Genomic DNA, 27,278 nt, shown 5'->3' with positions numbered 1-27,278 from the left:
GAGGAAACTGAGGCCTAGAAAAGTGAATTCACTCGCAAAGCCAACAGCTAGTAAGTGCGGAGGTTGGGATGCCAACTTCAGACCATCTGGGTACAGGGCTGGTTCCACTTCGCTCTGCTGCCTCTGGGATAGCCTGGCCCGAGAGAGCATGTGTGCACAGGTTTGTGCGCATAGGTGTGTGCAGGCCCGTGGCGATGGCACCGGGACTTCTGTTTATGCCTAAGGCAGCACCAAGGCACAGCTCACCTCAGGATGGGCTAGCAGGCAGCAACCAGGATGCCCACTCCCCAGCTGCTCTGACCACAGCAGAGACAGCGATGGAGCAGACCCAGTGTCCCTGAGCCTTCATTCCTCTGATCACCAGGCCAGCGGGGGCTCAATTTCATGCTCCCAAACCCCCAGGAAAAACAAAGCAAAGAGTACTTTGCTCAGAGCTCCCACCCCCGATTCTCAGGCTGGTCAGGACCCTTTCACTGCAGCAAGAGGAGGAAAGAGACCGCCAGTCAACGGCTTAGTCTTCACTGGCTGTCAGAGGAAATCAAACAGACATGCTCTCACCGAGAGCCTGGCCTTTCAGATAAGTCACGGTCAGGATGCTGTTTTAAGGGCAGGGAAGCAAAAGTTTCAGGTATTATATTTTTATTTCTATCTGTGAGCTATAATCCTCCTTGGAGCTGAGGTGCATGGAGGCTTCCCCAGGTGTCTCACTAGTGTAAGGCCACCAGGGTGAGCGGGTGGGAGGGACCCCGCTAACCTGAAACATTTTTATGCAGGGCTGCTGGGCTGAAGGGGAGAGTCAGGGGCCTGGAAGCGTGCTGCCAACAGCTGTGGATGGCACTCAGATACGGGGATGGGCAACAGGGCAGACACACTCCGCAGAGATCCTGCCTGCCCTGGGAGGGACCAGCTGCTACAGGCTTCTGGGAAACCCCTTCTGGCTTCTGCCAAACCCACATCTCCATGACAGTGCCAGGAAGGAAGAATGTTTACTGAGCACTTCCTGCGTGCTGAGCTCTTTATGTAGACGGTGTCATTTCATCCTCCCAATAACCTGGGACCTTGGTCCCATTTTACAGAGAAGAAAGCTCAAGTTCAGAATGATGAAGAAATAGGCTCAAGGCCACGTAGCCAGTAAAACGCCATCAGGAGTGCATTCAGCTGCAAGTAAAACAAAAATCCAACCAGCAGTGGCTTAGAAAACAGGGACAATTTTTCTCACACTCAAATAAGGCTGGAGGTAGCCAGCAGCATGTGGCAGGAAGGTAGAGACACTGAGAACCCTGGGAGGGGGTGTCTGTGCTTCCAAGCCTGGGCTGGACCTGATTTTCTGGGAGGAAAGGGGTCTCTGCCTAAGACCTAAATCAAGTCAGTGTTCCACAAGGTGTTGGTGCCCCAGCATGGGCTCTGTGTGAGTCATACTAAAGGGGCAGGACCCACCAGAATGGGCAGCCACTGCAGAGCTGAAAGTATCGTACTTGCAGACCCCTTGGAAGACACCTTCCCACAGCTGCACCTTGAGACCACACATTGGTGTGCCCAATCCTGCAGGAGCCCCTCCCCAACCTGCTCCCATACCACTGGTAACGGCCTCAGGTGCCTCCTGAAAGGTTCTACCGCTCCTTCTCGAGTTCACGCTCCTTGAAGGCTGGCATGGAGTCACCCATCTGCTTCTCCCCCTCGGGGCCTGGGAGGGAGCTGCATACGCAGCAGGTCCAGTAATTATGGCTTGTTCAAGCTGTCTCACCCAGGTACAGCTCAGACGTTCGGCTCACGGGCAGGCTTAAGGGGAAGCACTAGGTAATCAGGAGCATATGTTCTCATTACTTTAAAAAGATGGCATGTGTACTATATGATAATTATTGAAATAGTAACAGTAAGGTAAAGAAACATAATGCTCCTATCATATTTTGACAGATAGATTTCCAATCTTTTCTCACACAAACCCAGACGTAGATTTTTGTTTTTCAACAAAACCGAGGTTCTAGTGCTCATTGTGTTTAGTCTCTTTACAGAAACCTAAAATGCATCATAAATATCTTTGTGTGTCAGTAAACTGTTTTCTTGTAACACTTTCAGTGAATGTACAGGGCTACACTGCATGCACCCTCATCATTTCTACGACCCACTCCCCGTCCTTGGCTTTCAATATATTTTTTAAGGATGTCTCACTACTGTAAACCACACTTGAACAAGTGTCCGCATAGATCCATCTCTGGACATATCTTGAATTCTTCCTTTCAGTTCAATTCCTAGAGGTAGAATTGTTAGGTCAGAGGGTAAGTATGTTTTAAAGGCTTTAGTAAGTGTTGCCAACTTGCCCTCCAGAAAGATTTGAACAGTTTGTCCTCCTACCAGCCGATGAGAGTAGGAAACACATCTATTTCAGCGTGAGCCATGCTCTTGACTCTTTCCTATCTTAAAAAAAAATTTTCCCTCCAGGAGCCCTAGTAAGTCAATGACTCTATTAATTTCTTGTGGGTGAATAATTTATGAAACCAAAACACCACTTGTAATATTGTAACCTGCTCAGACTTGTGACAGGGTCCCTGTAAATAGTGGGCAGCTGAACTCAGGCGTAAGAGGCAGAATGCTTCTCTCGCAGACCTGGCCACACTTGGGACGAGATTGCAGTTGGGTTTGGGGAACCATGCCAGTTTGGGGCCTCACGGGGGATCTGCCAGTTTCTACAGAGTTGGTCACATTTGTGGACCCAACCAACAGAGGCCTGTTCCACCCCTGCCAATGCAGCAAGACCAATGCACCAATGCAGCTGGTGATGGATTGGATGGGCCTACCCAGACGTAAGGGGATCTAACTTCAGAACCCCAGAAAGAGGCACCTGGAGATGACAGATGTGGCTGTCCCTAGGATAGGGGGCCCTGAGCTACTGTTGTTTTGGGGCTTCTGTCTATATAAACAATTTGAGTCACCCAAAATCAATGGTCCAATGTCATATAATCCTAAAAAGAAAAAAAAGGAAAACACCAGAAATGCAAATCAAAACCACAACGAGACATCACCTCACACCTGTTCAGAGAGATATCATCCAAAAGACAAGAGACAACAAATGTTGTCGTGAATGTGAAGAAAATGAAGAAACCCTGGAGCACTGTTGGTGGGATTGCAGATTGGTGCAGCCGCTATGGAAAACACTGTGGAGGTTCCTCAAAAAATTAAAACTAGAACTACCATATGATCCAGCAATTCCACTTCTGGGTATTTATCCAAAGGAAATGAAATCAGGATCTGGAAGAGATATCTGCTCCCCCGTGTTCACTGCAGCACGATTCACAATAGCCAAGATGTGAAAACAACCTGCGTGTCCATCAACAGATGAATGGATAAAGATGTGGTACATGTATATATATATATGCAATGGAATATTACTCAGCCACGAGAAAGAAGGAAATCCTGCCATTTGTGACACCATGGGTGAAGCTTAAAGGCATAACGCTAAGTAAAATAAATCAGACAGAGAAATACAAATGCCGTTTGATCTCACTGACATGTGAAATGTAAGAAAGCCAAACTCATAGATACAGAAAGTAGAGCGGTAACTGCCTGGGGCTGGGGGTGGGGGAAACGGAGAGACGTTGGTCAAAGTCTACAGACCTTCAGTTAGAAGATGAGGAGGTTCTGGGACTCGGACATACAGCGTGGTGATTATCTTTAATAATACTGTATTATATTCTCGAAAGTTGATGAGAGTAGATCTTAAATGTTCTCCCCCACAAAAAAGAGAGGGTAAATATGTGATGTGATGGAGGTGTTAGCTAACAGTATGCTGGAAATCAGTTTGTAACGTAAGTGTATCCAATCAACACATACGACACTTTAAAGTTACACAATGTTATATGTCAATAAAGCTGGAAAAAATACCACACCAGCTGGTAGGAACAATCCCTACGCCAAGTCACCCTCCTGGAACTGGAGTCCCAGGGCCCCTGGACAACCCCATCGGTGGGAGTCCAGAGCTTCTTGGGCCATCTGGTCCAGCCAACAGGTGTGGGGTTAGGTAGAGGAGCAGAGGGTAGAGGGATGCAGAGATTCTCAAAGGAAAGAAATGGGGTTCAGGGCCCACGCAGGCTTTGGGCTCCTTGCCCAGATAGCACTGCTGTTCCAACCACTGGAGAAAGATTTAGAATTTTTGAAGAAGGCACTCTAAAAGTCTGGGTCTGGGTAGGGCCCCGCTCGTACAGGTCTAAGTGTGGTACTGATGAGGGACTTCCCTAGGAGACTCACGGTGGGTAAACCAACTATCCCTTACCTGACAGGGAAAGCCAGGCACGACACAGCTGGACACTTCCTGGCTGCCCGTCCACTCTTAGCCCCACTCTGTGACCCAGGAGGCTCATCGCTGTGGTGTGCGTCCGCTCAGCTCGCTTGCCTTTGGCTTGGGCCAACGGAGGCACCGGCTAGAGATCAGAGGGCGGGAGCAGAGAGGCCAGGGTATTTATTCATCCGGTTTCTTCCCAGCCAGGCCACAGTCTGAAGGGCACTGCATTTCTCTTCCCAAAGCTACAGCCCTTACCAGGAACCCCTTCCTCCCTTGGAGGTGGCAGGGGCCTCTGCCTGCGGCCACTCCGGATGCTGCCCCACTTCTTGTCGGTTTCCTTTCATCCTGCCCACACGTCTGTAAATGGACCCTCATGTAACTCTCTTAGATCACTGCTTTAAAAATGTTCCCTCTACCGCCTGCCAGAGCCCTGATTGACGTCTTCTAAGACTGAGAAGTAATCTTGTTTCCTCATTAGTCCCTCCTTACCAGACCTATCATCCTACAGTCTTCTCAGCGCTGCTGCTGGGCGCTTCTCACTCAGAGACTGAACGCCCGCCCTCTGCTAAATGCTGGGGGGACAAGGGTGACTCCCCGTGGACACAGCTCTCCATCACTTCAGGTCTGGGAAGAGGTGGGGGGAGAAAGACAGACATGTGCTCAATGCCCCACAGTGACCAGGGAGGGACTTGGGCGCTGAAAGGGGCGGGGGGAATGCTGGTCATAGCAACACACTGAGGGCAGGAAGGACCCGGGTACTGTGGGTAAATGGACAGCATTTAGGGCAGGGGGTGCATCTGAGGCAGGCCTTGAAGAATGGATAGATTTTGTCATAGAAAGATTGGTGAGCGTTCCACCTCCATCCATGGAAGATGTTAAGAAGACAGAGCCTGGAGAAGGGGCTAAATCCAGTCTATAGGGAACTAGGAGCTTAGACTTTTCTTTGTGGGCAGTGGGGAGCCAAAGATGACTTTTCAGGAGAGTAGAGGTGACAGTTGATTTAAATAAGTTTTTCCTCCAACCAAGGAAAGATATTTGTGCATAATCTAAGCAGTATAAATTGTGGTAGAATTCCACATTTTCTTCAGAGTCCTATAAAAGTACTAAAGAAAAAGTGACAATATTTTCTATAGTTCATGAGAATTAACAAACCAAGGCTGACTGTTTTGTTTTTTGGTTATTTGTTTTGAGACTGTTGTTTTTAAACATATTTTGTCTTCTTCATTTCTAGAAGGAAAATAACTAGAAAGAGACCTCCTCAAGGGCCTATGCCCTTTGCCCAAAACCTAAGGCTATTTTGACCCTTGCTCAAAGATGTCCACTTCCAACAGAAACAGCAGATATGGCTGTGCTAAAGCAGGGACTTGTTCCAAAGCTTTGAATTCCCAAGACCCTTGGGCCATAGAAAGCAATGAGGGACTCATGCAGAATTGGGGGGGAAGGTGCTGGCAGCTGCAGTCAAAAAGAAACCAGACCCCATTTCATCATAATCACCATCGTTTTCCTATTTGTGACCCCCGTTTGTTGAGACAGACAGCTTAAAAATTCTTTGACGGAGAGGAGTGGGTTTTGCCTATTTGAGGGCTACCTCATCACCCAGGGGTGGGGAACAGGAGGATACCAGCCATGGAAGGAAGGGCACACACCCAGCCAAAGGCTGCCACTCTTGGGTCTCTCTGAAAACTAGCCAAGTCTACCTGGCACCTCCATCACAATCTCTCCATCATGGGGAGAGATTATTTTTTCATGACCTACTGACTCAAGTCTTGTAAATCCCAGAATCTGAGACTAGAGTAGCTGGGAGGGGTATAAAAGAGCCATATGATATAATCAAACCCCCGCCCCAATTTACAGATGGGAAAGGCTTTACCCTAACGCCCTCCAGAGCTTTCTCTTCTCACCTATGACATCTCAGGGTCCTCACTTTCTGCTTTGGCCACAGTGCCAATGGCTACCACACCCTGTATGCTCCATGCCAGGCACTGGGCTAAGGGTACTACATGGTAACACTGGAAGGTGAATTGAATCAGCTTGTCTTTCATGCACTCAGGGAAACTGTAGCTTAATAACTAAAGCTCAGAGAGGTTACCCAACTTGCCTGAGATCACACAGCTGCTCGCCGTGGTAGCTAGGATCTGAGGCTTGCTTGGACATCCACATTGCTTCCACTAGGTGATACATGGTGTTCAGGTTGTGGATTCAGTGCAGTGGGTTTCTAGAAGTCAGTCACTTACTCTAGGGCCTGGCAATACTATCCTTGTATCCCTCCTGAACCAAGGAAAACCCATCTCCTTTTGGGCCCTTTGCTGACATTGAGGACAACTAAGCAAACCACGTGGGCCAAGGGATGCTTCCAAGCACACAAATGCACCCTCAGCCTTGGTCCCCAAGGCACTGCTGCTCTCTGCCCTCTGTGCCTCCGCCCACCTGGCTGAGAACCGTGATTCTGCCCTTACGCAGGCAGGCCTCCCTTCCACGTGCCCCGCACGTGAGAGCCTATAGCCACTAGGGTGCTTGTTTCTGCCTTCTCTCCCCTGGAGTCCAGGGACCCCTCCTGCACCGAGAACCTGGTTGTCCTGTCTGATCCCTGATTTTTTCCTGTGGCTCTGGATTTGCTCATTCACCTTCCCTCAGCCCCAATCCCAGGGGCTTCACTCTCCTAACCTGGGGCCAGTCCCAACAGCACTGGGGGCACCCAGGCAGGACAGAGGCTTGACAGCATGGGTTTTGGAGGAGCAGCATACGAACTGCTACTCTGTCAGATATTAGCTTTGGGGACCTGGGCCAGCGACGTGACCTCCCTGAGTCTGAGTTTCGGTTCCTTAACCACAGGCGGTTGTTGTGACGGAAAAATGAAATAACATGTGTGACGGTGCTTTAGTCCAGGGCAGGGACCCAACACTTCAAATTTCTGTTTCCTTTAGTATGTGTCTCAAAGGAATGCAAAAAGGATTGAATGAAAACATAAAGTACCTAGCGCAGTTCCCAATGCCAGCAGACACTCGGTAAGAGTGTCCCTTCTTCCTCTCCACTGCCTCATTCTTCATTTTAGTTTTTGTTTTAGGGCAACAGGGCAGGGCTACTTGCCAACAAATGCCAGCCTGTCTCAGAGCTGAGGTGGGAGAGGGTGGGGTGGGTGTGGGCTGGGCAGGTCAAAGCCAGGCCCATGAGCTCTCCCAGGCCTCTCGCCAGCTGGGATTCTGGGATCCTGGGCTCAGCGTGGCCCTGAGACAGCCAGGCCCAAAGCTTTTGAGCAGATGGCGCTCAGTGCACGGAGCCTGCAGCCCACTTTCCATCACTGCCAGTCCTCTGAGAAGCCTCCCAAACCTCCCTCCACTCCTCGCACTGGTCTGTAACTAAAGCCCATTTTGTCCGTTCCATAATCTTGTACTCACTAAAAATAAAGCCCAGGTAGCCAGATCACTGAGAAAGGGGACCTCTGGGTTAGAGGGCAAATTCCTCCTTTCCTGCCTTGGTCTAAGGGTCCCAGGGGAAACAGCAGGGCTGGGAGCCCCATCAAAGCTCCCGCATCCAGAGGGAGCCCCAGAGAAGGCGGGAGAGGCCGTGCTGCTAAGTGTGTTCCCACGTGGATGGACAGCCAAGTTTCAGCCCATTCTTCTCGGCACGCCTTCTGCTCCTGGCGTGTTTCCATCACCCTGCAGACAGCTTTGACAAAAGGCCTCTTTGCTTTTGCCCAGTCTCCCTCACAACATAAAACCATTGACTGATATCAAAACGGTCACCTCACTTGGGCCTTCATCATTTTTCAATTTTCCGAGCGGCTGCCTCCAGCACGTATTACAGAGGAGGACAGGAGTGGCATGGGGGCAGCCGCGAGGGTGTCTGTTCAGCCCTGAGGTTTGTCACAATCGCTCATGGCGAGGTCCCCTTTAGTGATTGACAGCCTTCTCCCAGAAGACGGCCGACCAAGGAGGTAAGCGTATGAGTATGGACATCGAATGGACCCGGGTTTGAGTCCTGGCTCTAACAGTCAGGTGTAGCACCGTGGGATCCTTACCTCTTTGGCCTCAATGTTGTCATCTATAAAGTGGGTAAAGAGATGCGGAACTGCCTCATGGCATAGGAGGGTTTGATGAGATGCTGCATACAAAGCCCTTAGCATGGCCTCTGGCCCAGAGGGAATACGTTAATATGTTTTCGTAATAATTGTTAATACTCTTACTAAGAGTACCTTTTGAGCAAGGCTTCTTTTCCTTCTTGGATCCAATTAGGGAGTTACTCTTTGGGCCAAAGGAGGATCAGCCCCGAGCCCGCTCCCCCATGCTCCCGCCTCTCATTGCCGTAGCATGGGGGTCACACAGGAAGGGAAAGGCATTGCTTGGTGGTGGGCACCGAGCAGGGAGCACTGGAGGAAAGCAGACTGGAGCCATCTCTGAGGAAGCCCTGAGCAGAGATGCTTGTGAAGTTCATGCCATCAGTAACGGGAGCTAATAAGACTAGGTGACCTCCTGCACCTGAAGGAGAGGTTCGGGGTCAGGACCGGACAGGGAAGTTTCATGAAACAGCAAGAGAGGGCAGGGGGCCCGAGGGGGGGCGGGGCCAGCAGAACAGTTACATCCTGGAGGGGACAAAGCAATGGAGGCATTTCCCACGTGGTTTATCTTCGCTAGGAGCCCAGACAGCCCCCATCACAGCTTTGGGGAACCAGTTTGGGCCTCTGTTCTTTCTCTATAAAAGGAATGTAAGAACAGAAGCTTTCTCACAGGGCCACGGTCAGGACTGACGGAGCACACATGCACAGCCCCAGCACCTCCAGGTAGAGATAAGCCACCATCAAAAGTCTCTCTCCTCTTGACACCAACCTCCTCCCTGGGCCACCATTCCTGGGCCAGTTCCACCCTCACGCCGCACCTCATTCCTGTCCAACTCCACCTGTGCTGACATGCATTCCCCCTCCTTCAACCTCCAGATTGGCACATGAGGAAAATTCTAGAATCTTCACATTTTAACAAGCCATCCAGTTCTATCCCCACTACAATGCACAAACCTGCCAGGGAGTACCTAACTTCTACTATTATAGCCTCCATGACAGAAAACACACTACCTTCCAGGACAGTGTGTGGCATCTCTGGAAAGTTCTAGAAAGTTCCATCCCCTGTAGCTTTTGCCCATTTGTTGAAGTCAGTTGAGTTTCTGCATTATTCACAGCAGCCACTAGGATGGACGTGAACCCTGTCCCATGTTGTTCACAGTCTAGAGCGGAAGGCAGCCCAAAGCAAACCAAAACACTGCAGACTGAGATGAGAGGTTATAGGAACAGAACAGTGGGTGAATTCACTCATCAAATAAAGAGATGAGGAAGAATATGCAAAAAGGAGGGAATAGCAGAAACGGGCTCAGGAGTGAGAGAGCCTGATACATCCAAGGAAGGGAGAGAACTTCCCACCGAGTGCACTGAGGAATGAACGAGCCGTGAGAGTGATTCAGAAGAGGCATGCCAGGTCAAATCTTTCCGGGCCCAGCAAGCCTGGTAAGTGGTTGGATTTTGCTGTGGGCCCAGCAAGGTCCCCAAGGAGGTCGGGGCTCTAAGGGAGAGCTGAGTTGCTCTGAACCCCAGCGAGCCGACCCTGGGATCCAGCCTTTGCCCCTCCCCTTCTCAGTGTAATATATGGCTCTGGGGACTCAAAGCGTAGCACATAAAATGCTGCAGTCTCAGATCCGCTACCACACTCCGCACATATAGGAAATGGACCGTGATACACCTAATATCACATTTTAATGGTCTGCAGCATCAAAGGCAGAATGAAGAATCATTCCTGTGGCGGCAACAGATTAACTCCTTCTTTTCTGGTCTCTTCCAGGCTTCCAAGTAAATGAAGGGCGGGGGGTACGGCCTTGCAGGAAGGGGAATGGCAGAAAGGCTGTCAAGACAGTACAGTTCTGAAGTTAGTAACTGGTTTTACATGAAAGCTTCTGGGATTTTCCTTTTTCTACTGTACCTGTCAATATGCAGGGAATGACTTAGCCTTTTGATCAGATCCAGCTCATATTGCTTTCCTGGATTCATTCAGAGTCTACCAGAAGAACATCTTCATACCCTCAGAGTTGCCTGGGTCCAGAATTAATAATCCTCCATGAGACAGGAAAATGCTGATGATTGACATTTGAGGATGTCAAAGGAGCATCATTAAGTGTCTTACAATTAAGAGCTCTTGTGTCGACTCTAGGGCCAGAAGGGGACCCAGAGACCACCTGCTCCTCCTGAGGTCCAGGGACTCGCTCAGTCAGCCACCAGTCAGTGCGGATCAGGGAGCAGATCCCAAGAGATGTTACTGCCACCCAAGTGCTCTCTTCTCTACGCAATGACTCGTTGGTCCAGATGACCCTTCCAGGTCACGTTCCTTACAATGGTGTGACGGCAGATATTTAACCACAGACAGGGGCGGGGGGAGGGGGTGTCAATGATTTGTACTGTTTGCCAACTTCCGTGGCGTAAATACTGTCGCCATGGCCAATTTCAAGGTACCAAGCCGAGGTCACGGGCAGGCGTGTGAAGACATGCTCAGCGGCTCACCATTACTCAGGAGCTTCGCCATACACACGCGTTGGCCGTAATAACCTCCAAAGCATAGATCATGGTAAAATAATTATCAAGCAATGAGTTTTGAGGAGTTATTACCTTTGTTTTTTAACAGAACTTAATCATGAGTTTACATAATTTTTAATAACGACTGTGGTCAATAATCAGCTTTCAAAATTCCTGGAAATTCGCCATCCGTCTCTCATGCGGTAGTATGAACTTGCTCCGGCAACCACCGATCCCACAGCTGAAAGTTAGAGGCTCTGAGTCACTTTTATTAGTCTGGATACACCTAGGAAAGGTCCACTGTACTAGCTTCCCAGCCCCTGATAGGCTCAGGCCCTGGCCTCGAAAGAAGAGCCTCTTTCTCCGGCATAATTATTGGCAGATACTTTCTCTTCTCATTAATACACTCAGCTCAAATGCTATGATATGTTTTGCTCCCTCCCAACGAGATCAGATCCCTGAACTCTACGTCCAGCTCCCTGCAGGAAAGCAGATTTGGGCATCAACCATTCATCTTTAAGGTGTAGGTGGCCTCTTGCATCGGGTAATCTCCAAGGTGGTCCTTTATCAAACAATGGCTCCACCCCACTGACCCAAGGGAACACAGGCCTGTATGTGGCACCTCCAATTTAGACTCTTTGCTTGGGGGTGAGAAGAGAACCATGAAGCGCCCTCCCTCAGGATGGGGAAGGGTGTCGGGATGAAAAGGGGCAGGATCCAAGATGGCCTCCAACGATTCCAGCCTCCAGGGAGTGACACCCTGTAGAGTTCCCTCCCACACTGAACAGGGTAGAAGAGGATATCATGAAAATGGCAAAGGAGGACTTCTGAGACTAAGTCATGAACGACATCATGCTTCTGCCTGTCTTTCTTGGATCACTTTCTCTCAGAGAAGCCGGCCTCCGTGTCAGGAGGACTTTCATGGGGCCCCGTGGAAACATCCACATGGTGAAGAACTAAGGCCTCCTGCCAAAGCCAGCGCTAACCCGTCAGCAATATGAGCGAGCCACCCTGAAGGTGGATCCCCCAGCAGCATCCATTCAGCGTCCCACACCACACGAAGCTTTTGGGGGGTGGATATAAAATAAGTCCAAGTATGATCCCTGCCCTCCAGATGGTATCTCCACGTCACTTATGTCAGTCAGAAGTCACTTTGTGTGTATGGTTACCTAGTAACAATAGCCTAAACAAGATAGAGTTTTGTGTTTCTTAAGCAAATAAGGTCAGAGGTAGACAATCTAGACCTAATACGGCATTCCACCAGTCAGCGACCCAGGCTCCTTCTGTTCCGTTACCCTGCCATCATCAGCATGAGACTTCTACCTACTGGTCCATGATACTGGTTGGCTTGAGCACCAACCACTATGTCTCCTTTTATCCAGAAGGAAGGAGGAAGGGATAAGAAAGGTACAGCCTCTTCTATTACGGACAGATGATGCTCACACCCGTTCTGCTTTTATCCAATTGGCCAGAACTTAGTCAGAGGGCCAGTGTTCATTTACAGCAGTCTGTGCCCAGGTAAAACTCAGGGGTTTAGTATTAAGAAAGGAGGGAATGGGTATTGGTGTGCAACAAACACTTTCTCTCCCAGAGCCTGGTGGAGGCCTCACAATTCTTCAGCCAACATATGCTGACCTGATGGGTCTCTTCGCTACTCCTGGTGGTTGACTAAAAGAGCCAATGTTCTCTTTCCAAACACTTCATCTAAGGCATACCCCACTCTCATTCTCTACCCCAACACCCTCTTCATTTGTTTACTTCTTAATTATCAGTCACTCCCACAAAAGATAGAGTCCAGGAGGACAGAGGCTTTGCCTTTCTGGTGCTGCTTTGAATTCCCAGATCCTGAATATTTGCTGAATGAATACACGAGCCAAGTACAGACTCTTTGATAGTTCCTTATGGTCAATTACAAGTTCACACAGGAGCCCCTGATTAGGAAACCACTAGTAAAAACATTTACATGCTTATGTCCTAAGGCAAGACCATGTCTGAGGCATCTGCAAACGCTTCGCCCAGATCTGTGTGCAAAAACGCAATGCCCATTTAATATCTGCTTTGGCACAAACACATTCCCTGACTCACTCCATTTTGTCAGCTACATTTTTTTTAAATGCCAAACATTCTTATACAGAAAATGAAACAAACACAGGAAACGCAACTGGTTTTAGAGCTCTTTAACTTTCCCTCAGAGAGCCAGAGCCTGTGTGTACCAACACCCAGAGCTCCAGAGGAGACATGCAGAGCATAATCGGTCATGTCAAACTGGTCTGAAGGGTTTTGTTTTTGCCAAACCCATTTAGAGGTCATGGAAACATTTAGAATGATGTCTAAAGAGATGCAAATACAAAACACATTTTAAAACAGAGAAAAGGAACCCCTGCTAATTGTCAGTGAAAGTACCCATGGTTTGCAGGGGGGCTCAAAAGCTGTGGTCCTCCAGCACCACCAATAGAAGAGTGAGAGATTCTCACAGAAACATGTACAAATACCTCTAAAAAACAAACAAATACGCAAAAGAAGATGAATAAAGAAAAAAAATGAAAGTCACAGAAAACAGAAAATATGGAAAACCATTCAACTTTATTAGTGATCAAACAGACTATTTTCACCTTTAAACTGACAAGCATTTTTAAAGTAATACTCAGTGTTGGCAAATATGTGGTGAAATGGTCAATAGCGCACATCACTAATAGAATGCCAATTTATACACTTTTCTAGAAAGCAGTTTGGAAACATGCATCAAAAAAGCCTCAATAGTCACTGGAGGAGAGATCTAAGATGACAGAGTAGATAAACACTGGGCCTGCGTTCTTCCATGAACACATTAAAATTACAACTAAATTATAGAACAATCAACCTGGAGAACCATCTGAAGTCTAGTTGAACAGAAGTCTTACAACTGAAAATATAAAGAAGAAGCCACGTTGAGACTGGTAGAAGGGGAGGAGACACAGAAAAGGCCCCACACCTGTGTGCGGCAGTTGAGACTCAAGAAGGATATCTGAGCCACCTTGGCTCCTCCCGGAGACGTGAGACCCCAGCCCCCCACACCAGTCTCCCCAGCCTGGAGCACTGGTACTCAGAAGAGGAGCCCCCACAACATCTGCCTGTGAAAAACAGTAGGGATTCCGACAGAATGTGTGGGACAGAAGAAAGCAGGAAACACAGACGTCCTCATAAACGGCCCGAGCATAGACTCACTCGCTCGCGGGCACTCACCTTGGACTCCAGCGAAGGGATGGTGACTCGGGGGGCGTCAGAAGCATACGGAGAGCAGACTGAGGTGTGTGGCTTCAGGGGGAAGACTGGAGGACAGTCCACATCTTCCTAGTGAGGAGTCTACCTCCTGGGCAGCCGGCTGGCAGACGCCATCTTTCCTGTGTTGAGCCCACCCCCTCCGGGCAAATCTGCACCTGATTGGCCTGGTGAGCTCCACTGCTCCGCCCTGCTGACTCACTAGGAACTCACCCCACCCAATTCACCCACTGCTGAAGGCACTTTCTCCACAAGCAGCCAGCCCCACCCACATTGCACTCTTTCTTAGAAAATTATCAGAGTCCAGCAGGCCCCAGGTGGGTGGCGACTGGTCTCCATGTGCTCTGAGACTTTTGCTGAGTAGCTCCAGGTTCAGCACTGGCACCAAACCAGAATTTACATCAACCTGGTGACCACAATTCTTCCCAGTCTGGTGACTCCCTGAGACCCTGCCTCACCCAACTTACGTACTACATGAGGCATTATCAGTAGCTAAACCTTAAGGGAGCCAATAGGTGGCAGCAAGCCTTGGGGTGCCCTGGCTTTTTGTGGAGCTACCCCAGACCTGGTATTTGTGGCAGATGTCCTTGGTTTGCAGTGTATCCTTTCCTACATGCCTCCAAGTCCAGCAAAGGCAGCAAACAACCACAGACTGCTTTGTAGCCCCTACCAGGTAGCCCCGGGCTGGTCAAAGGCTCTGGGTGAACTGGGCCTGCACCACAGCCCCTCCCAAGATGCCCCAGAATCAACACACTTGTAAGTTCACTTCAGATCACAGCAGAATACCACCCAATTAGCTTTACAAGTGGCATACACAAAGGGCAGTCTCAACAGGCACTAGAGCCCATTGGGGCGAATCATACTCAGTGGGGTAAGCCTCCTGCACAACAGCCCATAAGCTGTGGACGTGGCCAAACTCCACTCCCAGTTAGCCTAAGGGTCAATCTCACCCACTGATGTACTAAGAACAATCAAGGTTCCACTAAACAGGAGGGAGGGCACACACAACCCACACAAGGGGCATTCCTGGAGCACCCAGCTCAGGCAACCAGAGAGACGGTGCCACTGGGCATTTTGATGCCAGATTGGAGGAGTTTTGGGGGTGTGGGTGAAAAAGGGGGCAGGGGTTAAGAAGTACAGATTGGTTGTTACAAAGTAGTTACAGGGATGTAGGGTACAGCATAAGGAATACAGTCAATAACATTGTAATAACTATGTATGGTGTCAGATGAGTACTAGATTTGTTGGGGTGATAGATGGGAGGGGTTGGGGGACAGGGTGAAAAAGGTGAAGGAATTAAAAAGTACAAATTGGTCATTACAAAATAGTCATGGGGATGTAAAGTAAAGCATGGGGAATATAGTCAATGATATGGTAATACCTATGTGTAGTGCCAGGTGAGTGCTACTCAAGAGGATCACTTCTTAAATTATATAAATGTCTAACCACTATGCTGTACACCTGAAAATAATATGAAATAATATTGAATGTCAACTTTAATTGATAAATTTAAAAGGGGTGGGGGAAAAGGAAGGGTCATAAGAGGTCCAAATTTCCAGGTATAAAACAAATAAGTCATGGGGATATAATGTACAGCGTGGGAATGTAATGGGTCATAACATGATAGCATGTTATGATGCCAGCTGTTTGCTGGTCTAATCATGGTGATCACTTCTTTAGGTATATAAATGTGGAATAACTATGGTGTAACCTTGAAACTAATATCATATTGTATGTTAGCTCTATTTTTAATAAAAATCTTTTTTAAAATCCTCAATAATGTGTACAGCCCACTCGATACAATAATTCTACTTTTACTAATTTACCCTAAAAATATTTATTCATTTATTCACTAAACGATCTTTGATTGCCTGTTATCTGTCATTTGCTGTGCTGATGCTAAATATTTGTGGGTGTATAAAAAAGACAGATTTCCGGGCCGGCCTGGTGGCTCAGGCATAGAGCTCCGTGCTCCTAACTCCAAAGGCTGCCGGTTCGATTCCCACATGGGCCAGTGGGCTCTCAACCACAAGATTGCCGGTTCAACTCCTTGAGTCCCACAAGGGAAGGTGGGCTCCGCAACCTGTAACTAAGATTGAACATGGCACCTTGAGCTGAGCTGCTGCTGAGCTCCAGATGGCTCAGTTGGTTGGAGCGTGTCCTCTCAACCACAAGGTTGCTGGTTTCGACTCCCGCAAGGGATGGTGGGCTGTGCCCCCTGCAACTAGAAAACAGCAACTGGACCTGGAGCTGAGCTGCGCCCTCCACAACTAAGACTGAAAGGACAACAACTTGAAGCTGAACGGCACCCTCCACAACTAAGATTGAAAGGAAAACAACTTGACTTGGAAAAAAGGCCTGGAAGTACACACTGTTCCCCAAAAGTCCTGTTCCCCTTCCCCAATAAAATCTTTAAAAAAAAAAAAAAAAAAAGACAGATTTCCTACCCCATAGAGTTTCTGATGTCATGAGGAAACAGATAATAAACAAGTAAACAAACTAGTAAATAAATGTATAAATTATATATGCTAAGGAGGATGTTTTGTGAACGTGGTGCAGGCACAGAATGATGGACTGGATGCTCACAAAAGCTTTCTCTGAGAGGGTGATATTCAAGCCAAGATCTGGAGAATGAAAGAGCTGGTCACAAGAAGAGAAGGATGCTAGGATGCCAGGTAAAGATGTAAATGTCCTGAGGTTGGAAAGATTTCATAGGACTCAAGGAGCCAAAGAGGCCAGGATGGCTGGGGCCTGGCAACCCAGGGGGACGTGAGATACAGCTGCAGAGGAGTCAGAACTGGGAAGGGACGCTTGAATGTCAGTTGGACTTTATGAGGTAGACAGTGGGCAGCACTTGAAAGTTCTTGAGCAGGGGAGTAACAGAATCACAATTGTACATCAGAATCATAATTGTACTCAAACTAGGCACTTTATAAGACCAAAGTGGCCAAGAAGACCAGACTGGACGTCAGGAAGCCTCGCTGCAGAGTCATTGCCATCCATGCCCAGAGCTCGATGAGCGGCAATAGAAAAGGCATTTTGAAGCAGCATCACATGATTTGGTCACCGATGGCTATGGGTGATCAAGAAATGGAAGGAGTTGGAGATTTTATCACAACTGCAGCCTGGATGCCTGGGAGAATGGTGGGTAGATGAACAGCAGCAACAGGAAACAGCAGGATGAGAAGGCTTGGGGAGAAAGATGAAACATCTCCATTTGGACCTCTTGAATCACAGCTCGCATCTTCCTTTTAGGGACCATTCCCTGTCACTCTCCAAACATATGGCGCCTTCGTTCCCCCTCAACTAGCTCACACAGGGCAACCCAGAGCACTTCAACATCCAATCCAATGGAATAAAACAGGAATAAAAGAATAAAACTGGAAACCACTTTTCTTTCCTCTCCCACCCGTTTCTTGATGATCATGATTTCCATTTAAAAATGTACCGAGGTCACATATTTCCCTCAGGAAATTTTTCTCTGGTAAATATTCGCCTTGAAAGCGCTCCTCCCATTCCCCTTCTCCAGCTCAGGAAAAGTGACTTCTAACGTTTACCTCACGATTCTTTGTTCGTTGATCCTCCAGATTCCCTCCAGCCCTTATGGGGAGCCGCAGCTCAATTTACCACTTTTTGCAAGAGCTCGCCTCAGATTTGTTAGCAGTTCTTTCTTGAAATTAATTATCTTACCAGCAATTGAAGTCGTTTTTGCAAAGGATGCTGGTGGGGGTTTTCAAGGAAGGACAGAGCAGGGAGCAGGACTCCTTGAGGCGGAGGTGGCATCCCTGGGCCTGCTCATTCCCTCTGGCGTCTGTGGAGATGAAGTGTGGCTGCGAGGCCTAATTACCTATCGCTGTTTCTCCTCACATAAAATGGGAAGTTTAATGCAAATGTTCATTTCTCTGGAAATCTTGTGTGGGCCCAAGGAGGCAGCTGTAATATATGTAAGCCCACTGCTGAGAATAGAAATGAAGGAACGGTGTCCAGTGGTGGGGCAGGCATTAAGCACGCTTCAGAAAACAAACTCAGCTCCCTCGCAGGGCGACCAGGGCGGCAACGAACCCTCAGCCTCCTAAAGGGTGTTGGCTGCAAGGTGATAAATTCTGAAAAACACGATTGCGTTGATTTGAGCCGCTTTCAGTAATGAAAACTTTTCCTCATAGAGGAAAATTGTTCTGAACAAACGAACTCAATAAGTCAATTTTGAAACTGTTTTCTAAAGTCCTATTGAAACGGGAAGCATTAGGACTGCACAATAAATCAGTTTATGAAAATACAATTTCCTGTCAGCTGTTCTAAATAAGATTCTTTTCAGACCATTGTGCAGTCGGGAGGAGAAATGATTCCCTCTTCCATTTGGAGGTGTGTGTGTGTGCGCGCGTGTGTGTGTGTGTTTTCCTGGTGATTTTAAATCTTGTGGATAGATGCAGGGTAAGAAAATGAGATGTTTACAACATATTGAGAAACAGGTTTTTAATACTGTGAAACCCTTCCTATCTCAAATTCAGGCGACTGAAGGAAGATTTCATTAAACTCCAAATTTTACACCACCTCACGTCTGCTTCAGAAGTGCTAAGGATGCCCCTTTACAGAAAGGAAATCTTCCCACTCCAGCTGCTGAGAGAGCTGCAGTGTCTTCAATAGAATTCCTTCCCACAGAAAGAACTACAGGCTTTCCCTGACAGAGGCCTAGCCAGCAGACACTGCTCCAGAACCACATAAAAGGAAATTGAAATGTGCTCTTTTCTGGGGAGTGCCCATAAGCAGTGAAAACAGCTATCTTTTCCTTTTTCTTTTGTTTTTAATTATGAAACAACGCAAACATATAGAAAAGTGTAGAAAAATAATATAATAGACTATCCTCTACCAAGATGTCATAATTGCTTGACATCTCTCTCTCTCTCTCTCTCTCTCTCTCTCTCTCTCTGAAATGGTTTAAAATTAGTCAAAGTCACACATTCACTTTTCCCCTTCCCCAGAATTAACCACTGCCCTGAAATAGCATGAGTCATTCACATCCTGATTTTAGTCTGTTTTACTACAAATGTATGAATCCATAAACCATATAGACTATTGTTTTGTAGGGTTTTGACAGTTCTTTTAAATAGTCATTCTATATGTATCCTCTTAAAACTTATTTTTCCCTCAATTTTATTTTGGATGAAGAGACATACCACATTCTGGACTAAAAAGACTCGTCATCATAAAGATGTCATTTCTGCCTAAGCTAATTTACAGATTTAATGCATTTCCAATTTTGAAAATACCACCTGTTTTTTTTCTGGAGCTAAGCAATTTGATTTAAAAGTTTATTCTTAAGAACAAAAAAAGCAAAGCTAGCCAAGAGAACCCAGAAAAAGAAGGGGCTTATATGGGGCAGGGCTCCCCGCCATTAACACATATTGTAAAGCCTGCAATTAGGAGTCTGGTATTGGCACATGAATAAACAGATAGACCAATGGGACCCAAGGAAAATCCAGAAATAGATCCAACTACATCTGGAAAGCTGTTATATGAGAAAGGCGACTTCACAAATCTGTGTGGAAAGATGATTTTTTTTTAAATAAGTGGTGTTGAGATAATTGGATAGCCATATGGAAAAGTCAAGCCTGACGCTTACACCACACACTGGGGTAAAATCCAAAATAGGTCAGATATTTAAATATAAAAACTGAAACGCTATAGGTACTAGAGAAAAACATAGGTGAAGGCCTGTTGAAATCTGACAATTACGTTTGCGAACTCATCCTAGAAAAAGTGCTACCTACCTCATTCCTGAATATCACTATGGTCACCTTCGAAGTACTCCCCTTGGGAAGCTATGCACTGACGCCAGCACCTAGTCCACCCTTCAAAGCAATTTGGGAACTCTTTTTCTGGAATGGCCATCAGAGCTGTCGTCATATTACCCTTGATGTCCTGAATGTCATCAAAATGTCTTCCTTTAAATATTTCCTTTATCTTTGGGTAAAGAAAAAAGTCACTGGGGGCCAGTTCAGGTGAGTAGGGAGGGTGTTATTTGTGTACTGGCTATAAACTCCCTCACAGACAGTGCTGTGTGAGCTGGTGAATTGTCGTGGTCCAAGAGCCATGAATTGTTGGCGAAAAGTTCAGATCGTCTAAATTTTTCACGCAGCCTTTTCAGCACTTCCAAATAGTAAACTTGGTTAACTGTTTGTCCAGTTGGTACAAATTCATAACAAATAATCCCTCTGATATTAAAAAAAAAAAAGGTTAGCAACATCGTTGCAACAAGTTCTCGAACTTAGTTGTCAGACCTCGTATCCCCTGGGTATGGAAAAAACTTTCTTAACCAGAAGCCATCAGGGAAAGAACTATCATCTTTGAGCACATTAAAATAAAACCCTTCTGCGTGGCTAAAGCACCATGAGTCAAAAGACAAGACACCGGGGAGACCCGTGGCTCCTGTCTCAGGGTGAGTCTCCTGTCCCATCTTTGGGTCAGTGGGCAGCTGGCTTCATTTCTAGTTTGGAGGCCACAGAAGTGGCCTCGCTGAGGGCCAGTTACCTGTGATGGAAGCTGGCTCCACCACTCACTAGCCATGTGACCTTGGCAAAATTGTTTGAACTCTCTGGACCTCAGTTTTCTCATCTATAGTACAGAGATAATACCAATACATAGTCCTGGGGTGGTGAGGAAGAATAAGTTAGTTCCTGCATATAAAATGCTGAGCACAGGGCGTACAACATTCTACAACCTCAATTAATGTTAGCACTCACTTCCTGAGACCCAGAGCTTCTTACCAAACCAAAGCCCTGGAGGCGAGCTGGCTGCAGGGTTCTTCCCCCCAGCCTTCCCTTATAGGCTAAGAAACCCAACCCCTTCCCCAGTTTTAAGCAGCAAGTCTGGTTCTGCTCCCCCATCTCACAAAGACTTCTTGTGTTCTCTACTGACCCACAGGAAACAAACTCCTGGCTGCCACTGCCATCAAAGCTGAATTTTTCTGACATTTTGACAAGAAATTTCTAATATTGTTTATTGGTGTTTTCTTTCTCTTTTTAAATTATTCCATCTTGCCATACATTTCTCTCTCTAATTTTTTTTTCTTTTTTTTTTTTAGTGGATCAGCTTTGGGTTGTGTTGATCCTTTTAATTATTCCTTTGTTTTGTACTTCATTTCCATCCACTATTTCATGATTTTCTTCTACTTTCTTTGTGGCTTCTCTATTACTCTTCTACTGTCTTAAGTTAGTTTCCTGCCTCATTTATTTTCAGTCTCTCTTTTCCTAATTTTTACACTGAAGGTCATACATACATTTCTCTCAAACCATTGCTTGCGTGGACTCTCACGTGTTTTTCTGGGTTGTAGCAGCCATTCCTACCACTCGCAGGTAGCTGGTACCCTCCTATACACAGGAGGATTGTATTTCTTCACTCCCCTCAAGTTCCGCCTGGCCATGTAGAAAGGAGAGTGTAAGTGTGAGCGGATCACTTAGATGGAAGCATTTAATTGCTGACTCAAGACTCTCCAGGCTGCTCCTCCTCGAGCCACAGGAGGTAGTGACATTCCAGATGGCTGAAGCTCCGTCCGCCTTCATCTCTAAGTGAAGAGGAAGTGAAGCAGCATGTCTTCCCGGCCAGTGACAGACAAGTAACAGAAAGGAAGAACACACCTTTGGTCGGTAAGCCGTTGAGACTTAGATGCTGTGTGTTATCACAGCATAACCCAGCCTAGCCTGGCTGACACATAGTGTTTTCATCATCGTTTGGTTTTAAGGGTTTTATAAATCCCATTATAATTTCTTCTTTGATGTATGAATTACACACTCATACTTTTTTTTCCAAGCACATGGAAGGCTTTGATCTCTAATTTTATCACATGTGTCAGAGAACATAATTTCTCTGTGATTTGATGATTTGGCATCTGTTGAAACATATCCTATAGCCTAATATGGGGAGTTTGGGTAAAAATATTAATCATGTACTTGGAAAAATAGTTATTCTCTAGTTGGTGGGTATTGGGGCCAGATCAGGTGAGCAGGGCGGGTGTTCCCATACAGTGATTTGTTTACTGGCTAAAAACTCCCTCACAGACAGTGTCGTGTGAGCTGGTGCATTGTCGTGATACAAGAGCCATGAATTGTTTGTTGTTAGATCAACGTGTTTCATTGCATCATCCAACTTGACTATAATCTTGTTACTTTTTGTTCACTTGCTCTATCAGTTGCTGAGAGAAGCATGTTAAAATCTGCTGGACTGTGGATTTGCCGATTCTTCTTTGTACTGCAGTCGAGCAGGCTCATTATCTACTGTGTGCTCCCTCTGGCCTCTGGTCTCAGAACTCGGGGGAGGGGTAACTATGGAGCTCACACAGGTCTCACCCCCAGCAGCTCAAGTCGACCAGGGATGTCTTGTTGGGTCATGGACTTCTATGAGAACTCATGAGAGCTGGGAGCGCACTCCTTCAATTTGTATGTGTATGTGATTGCAGGGGGTTCTCTTTCCCTGAAAGCTTGACATCCCAGAATGGAAGTTTGGTAACCATCATTTTTTAATTAAAAAATGTGAATCTGTAGACTGACAGATGATACGAGAAACAAAGAAGAGGAAGGAAATGCTTTACTTCATCAAGCTGGGAGGATAGGTCCATGTCCAAACAGCTAGCTTCTCCTTTCTCCAGCCCAGACTCTGTCCCCAACCTCAGCCATCTGGCTGGGACTTCCTGGCTGCACAGGTGGTACCAGTGTGTAGCAGCCCCAATCTTGAGAATGGGAAGAAGAATGTGGATCCCTGCTTGGGGACAGGGACAGAGCAGGAATAGGGAAACATTCTGGGAACCTGATGGGTTGGGGAAGCTCGTGGGAGTCATAAGGATCCGAGGGCCTGCTGTCATTGTCATAAGGGTGACAATAACTGCAGTGCTGATGATGGAGAAGAAAGAGTAGGAGGCAAAGGAGGAAGATGAGAGCTGTGAGCAGGCAGTGGACAAGTGCCGAAGAGAGCGTTCTGGAGACAGAGTGGAGCCAGAATATTCCGGGGGCTGGGGGCCCTGAAGCTGCTCTGAGAAGGCCACATTTCTAACAATAATGGGGTGCCACTGGAAGTTTTGGAAGAAGGGACTCCCAGACATAAAACAGTAGAACATTAATTGGGCATCATCTATAAACAACCAGGTGTGGACACATGAGACGGACAAGAACAATTGGGCAGGACTTGGTGCCTCCATGAATTTGAGAAGGGAGGGGTGGAGCTGAGTGGCTTCAGGCCAAACCGACAGTGCACAGGGGCCAGCTGTGTGACTGTGAGTTATAATTACCAGATCACCATTACCTTCAAGTTTTAGGCACCCCGCCTAACAGCTTACTAAGCAATCTATTCCTGAAACTGTACATGGAGCACATTATTATTCATATTTTATAGATGAGATGGCTGAGGTCGTAAGAATTTAGCATCAGCTTTCTGCATCCAGCAGCTCTACATAACACAGTACTCAGGAGACCAGGACCTGGGTGTGAGGATCAGCCCTGTAACGGCTTGCTGTGTGACCTGCAGCAACTTACTCAGCCTCTCTAAGCCTCCAGCTGTAAAGAGAGGTCACATGGCAATAACATATGCAAAACGCTCAGCAAGGGCCAAGCACACAGTCAGCGCTCAAAGACCATCAGCTGCTGTTGTCACTCATTGTGATTATCGATATTATTCATGGTGAAAGGACACTACAAAACCAAGGTCAGAACTTTGTGTCACTTGTTAAGCAAGTGTTCTTCAGGACTTGGGCTCTCTGAGACAGTGTCTCCCATCTCCCGGTTTCTGATGATGTAATTTGGGGATCATTGAATGGCAGCATTTTCTAAATACCAGAGATGAACTTGTGAAGCTAAATCTTGAACTTGTAAAGCTAAATCTAGTTTGCTGTTGAAATCCTGACTTCCCTGCCGCCAGCAGCACGTGACGGTTCCCACCCCGAGGTGGAACTGGACGCAGATTCTTCAAACAACTTTCCTATTCGCTCTGCACTGGGAAGAAAATGGATGCCTCTTAAATAGCTAGAGACAGGACTCAGGAGTTTGCTAGATGTCAACCTTCCTCCATCAGGGCTCGCTTCTGTTTAAGCTGATGCAGATTCCAGACTTTAAATAGAAATGATAAATTATTGACCATCATGGTGATGGATTCTCAGACTGTCTGCTGACCACCAAATTGCTCTGATTGTCTCCCGAATGAAAATTCCATAAATCATTAGCATGAGCCCGCACCAGCATTCGTCATGATAACGACGTGGTTGCAATCACTCCTTGACACTAATTACCTTTTCGGACTAGTTTTAAATGCGAAACTTTGCTAATGACTGAGACTCACAGTTTACTGAGTCTCCGTTTACTCCAAACGTTCCATAATCGATGGCACCTTCATGCCCACATGGCAATTAGCAACATTCAATCCTACTTCCTCACCGTGTGTTAGCAGCCTTTAAATAGAGATCTCTTTATTACAGGCTCTTGGACATAAACATGATTATCTAGATAGTTCGCTGAAAGTGAGCTTCTGGAGACGTCTGCATGGATAGATTTCTCACTTGTAGAGACAATCATGAAAAAATGTGTAGTGCTCGGTTCTTCTGTGGCTGGAGGAGAGGAGGTCAGGGCTTGCCATGTGAAGGCACTGTGCTTGGCTATTTCACACGTTATTATATGTTATCGCCACAACAACCCTGTGAGACAGCTGCTCCAAGCCCATTTTACAGATGAAGGAACTGGAGCCTGGAGAGTTTACGTGACCTGCCCAACGTTGTCCAGCTTGTGAACAGAGAATAGAAGAGATTGACTGGGATTGTGGGAGACAGCTTCCACATTGGGTCTTCGTGACCCCGACCTCCTAGTGTGAACCCGTCCCCATGAGTGCGGGTGGGACCTAGTGACACTCTGCTATGAATAGAACATGGCAAATGTGAGGGGAGGTAATTTCAGAGATTCAGTTACAAAAAGACTCTGGCTTCACCTTGCTCACTGTCCCTCACTCTCTCGCTTGTTCACTCGCTCTGAGGGAAGCCAGCTGCCGTGCTGTGAGCTGCCCTGTGCAGAGGCCCATCGGGCAAGGAACGGAGGACGGCCTCTGGCCAACAGCCCTGGAGGAACTGAATCCTGCCAACAATCACGGGCGTGACCATGGACAAGCACCCTCCACAGTGGAGCCTTCAAATGAAGCCCCAGCCCCAGCCAACATCTCGATTCCAGCCCGTGAGAGGCCCTGAGCGAGAGCACCCACCTAAGGCCCCCAGATTCTTGACCCATAGAAAAAAAATATGAGGTAATAACAGGGTGTTATTTTATGCCAAGCTTGGGGATAACTTGTTGCACAGCAATAGATAACGAATACTCGTACAGGAAAGAAACAGATTGAAATGATGCCCTTGTTTGTTTGCTTCTCTCTGTGTGTTTGTTTAAATCACAGAAGTAATATTATATTAATACAATCTTCTGTATTAATTCTTTGTTTAGACTTCAAACAAAAAACTTAAAATCAGAAGCTCCTCTTCCCCGCCCCAGTCCTCACCACCCACTTCCGCCCCAGAGAAACCCACTGTTTACAGTTTTGTATATCCTCTCTGATCTTTCCTTCATATTTATATACACATACATAATTTTATGAAATCATAAACAGAGTCCCCCTAGACATACTTTTCTGTGATTTGCTTTTTCACTTAATAGTATATCCTAGACCTCTCTCCATGTTGGTACCTAAAAAGAGCTCACCCCCATTCTTTTCAATGACATAACATTCAGGGGGACGGACATTTGTTTCCAACACGACTGCAGCAAGTATCCTGATACATAAACCTCTGTGCATATGTATGAGTTTCTGTAAAAGAGATTTCTAGAGATGGAACTGCTAGGTCCTAAGGTACATACTTTCTGAAGTTCGGCCCGTGTCCTCCCGGTGCATCATATCACATCCTCAGACAAACAAACCAAATCACAGGGGCGCGCCATTCCCACTGAGCAGGTGGCAGCAGCTCTCCCTAAATCTCAGCTAGTAAACCTGGGGAGGGTCTCAGGTTGGAGCCCCAAGTCCAGAAGACCACAAAGCTTACAGGCTCAGCCCCCTGCTCCCTTTACCTAGCTTGGAGCATTTGTTTTCCTGTTGACTTTTTTTTTTTTTTTGGGGGGGTGGGAAAAAAACAAATAGACTCCCAAAGAAGTAATGGGCAAAGCCCCATATCAGATCCAGGCCCACTTACTCTCAAACTTGCTGTAGAGTCCCAGCCAAGTCACGGACCCTTCCTGGCCTCAGTTAGCAACTCATTCGGCTGCACAAGATGGCCTCCAGGTCTCCTTCGGCATGAATTTTGGGGCTGGTTCAGGAAAGCCATGAGGAATCTGCCTTCACTATCACTGGCTTTGGGGCCTCAGGTGGGTCTCTAATCCTCTCAGGCAGGGAGATAAAGTGAAAGCCCTTTGAGATGTATATTACCGTGTTTCCCTGAAGATAAAACCTAGTCAGACCATCAGTTCTACTGTGTCTTTTGGAGCAAAAATTAATATAAGACCTAGTCATATTATATTACATTATATTATATTATATTATATTATATTATATTATATTATATTATATTATATTATATTATATTATATTATATTATATTATAGACCCGGTCTTAGATTATAATAAAATAAGACCAGGTCTTATTAGACGAGGTCTTATTAGCTCCATTAGAGCTGATTGTCCGGCTAGGTCTTATTTGCGAGGAAACACGGTAGGCACCCAATGAGCCAGGTGCCAGAGTCACAGAGAGGTTCAGAGGCCAGGGAGGGAGGCAGGCTCTAGCAGTGGGATGCTGGGAGCACAGAGGTGTTTCCCACCAAGGCAAAGTTTGGGGGGTGGGTGCAAAGATTCTGAGCTCTATTTTGAATCCCCTGCACAGGCCCATACCCAAACAAAAGGAAGTGTCATTGTCTTATCCAATTCTCTGGTGCCTTCCATTTAAATGTGGCATCAGAATTGTTTAGACAATGATTCTAGAAGTAAAGTCCTAGAGAGTCTGCAGACGGAGACATTGTTTAATCCATCAAAACCTACAGCCCGACAGGAAATGAGAGCCAAGGGTAGACATGGTCTCATGGAAAAGGACTCGGATTGGTTTTCTGGTCCAGGCAAAGGGGGTTGAGCTGTTTCCTAATGGAATTACAACTGCAAAAATCATAACAGCAACAAAGTCATAAAAACATTATTCTTCAC

Source organism: Rhinolophus ferrumequinum, chromosome 16, assembly GCF_004115265.2.
Source record: "Rhinolophus ferrumequinum isolate MPI-CBG mRhiFer1 chromosome 16, mRhiFer1_v1.p, whole genome shotgun sequence".
NCBI classification, from domain to species: Eukaryota; Metazoa; Chordata; class Mammalia; order Chiroptera; family Rhinolophidae; genus Rhinolophus; species Rhinolophus ferrumequinum.
The sequence above is the reverse complement of the archived record's forward strand: the minus strand, read 5'-3'. Positions refer to the sequence as shown.